Raw genomic sequence first — 1,641 nt, forward strand, 5'->3', positions numbered from 1 at the left:
TATAAGACGAGAGCGAACAGCACTGGGCACAAAGAGGCGATTGGGGGGGCCATTCCCAGGACCAGGGTCAGATTTTTGAGCCTCAAGTACCTTGTCTCGTATGTCCCAGGTGAGGGAACCAATGATGCAGGAAGGAGGAACAATAGTGTCAACAGGGGTCTCGTCATTTGAGGAGAACTGTCTAGAAAGTGCATCTGGTTTGGTATTTTTAGAACCAGGTCGATAAGTTATTAGGAAGTTGAATCTAGTGAAGAACAAGGACCATCGAGACTGTCTAGGGTTTAACCGTTTAGCTTCCTGAAGGTATAAAAGGTTTTTGTGGTCCGTCCATACCACAATAGGGTGAGAAGCCCCTTCTAGCCAGTGGCGCCACTCCTCAAAAGCCAACTTAATAGCCAATAGCTCTCTGTCACCCACATCATAGTTTCTCTCAGCTGAGGTGAGGGCACAAGAGAAAAAGGCACAAGGATGGAGTTTATTGTCCTCAGAATTTTGAGACAGGACTGCACCAACTCCCACATCCGAAGCATCAACCTCCAGGACAAACTGTCTAGTAGGATCTGGTTGAGTCAGAACAGGAGCGGACGAAAATTTCTGTTTCAACTCTGAAAAGGCCTGCTCAGCCTCAGACGTCCACGAAAATTGTCTCTTAGTGAAGGTGAGTTTGGTCAGAGGTGCAACGGTCTGGCTGTAGTTTCTAATGAAGCGTCTGTAAAAGTTGGCAAAGCCTAGAAAGCGCTGCAGCTGTTTTCTTGTTGTAGAAGTTGGCCACTCCAAAACCGCCCTGACCTTTTCGGGGTCTGACTTCACCTGCCCGCTCTCAAGGATGAATCCGAGAAATGTTATTGAGGAAACATGGAATTCACATTTCTCAGCTTTCACAAAGAGTCGATTCTCCATAAGTCGTTGGAGGACTCGTCTTACATGTACTCTGTGTTCCTCTAGTGTGCGAGAAAAAATCAGGATATCATCCAGGTAGACAAAAACAAAGTCATTCAGGAAATCACGCAGGACGTCATTGATTAGTGATTGAAAGACCGCAGGAGCATTGGTGAGCCCGAAAGGCATGACTAGGTACTCAAAGTGTCCTAGGGGGGTTTTAAAAGCAGTTTTCCACTCATCCCCCTCCCTAATTCTGACCAAGTGGTAGGCAGTTCTTAGATCCAGTTTACTGAAAATTGTGGAATCTCTAACAGGTTCAAAGGCAGAAATTAAGAGCGGAAGAGGGTACTTGTTCTTTATAGTAATCTGATTCAGACCCCTGTAATCAATACAGGGTCTGAGTGAACCGTCCTTCTTTGCAACAAAAAAGAAACCTGTGCCTAATGGGGAAGAGGAGGGGCGGATTATGCCTGTGGCCAATGACTCATTCACATAGTTCTCCATACTCTCTCTCTCACGGTTTGATAGGTTATAGAGCCGGCTGGATGGCAGTGTAGCCCCAGGAAACAGATCTATAGCACAGTCATATGGTCTGTGTGGTGGTAAGGACGAGGCTCTGGACTTACTGAAAACCTCCTTTAAGTCATGATATTCGGGGGGTACGTTGGATATGTCAGGTGCTTTTACCTCTTTCATGGCACTGGATGAGGTTGGTGGAACAGCTGACTGCAAGCAAGTGGATAAACAATATGGACTCCA

This window comes from Cyprinodon variegatus, unplaced genomic scaffold (genome assembly GCF_000732505.1).
Source record: "Cyprinodon variegatus isolate N-32 unplaced genomic scaffold, C_variegatus-1.0 Scaffold197, whole genome shotgun sequence".
NCBI lineage: Eukaryota > Metazoa > Chordata > Actinopteri > Cyprinodontiformes > Cyprinodontidae > Cyprinodon > Cyprinodon variegatus.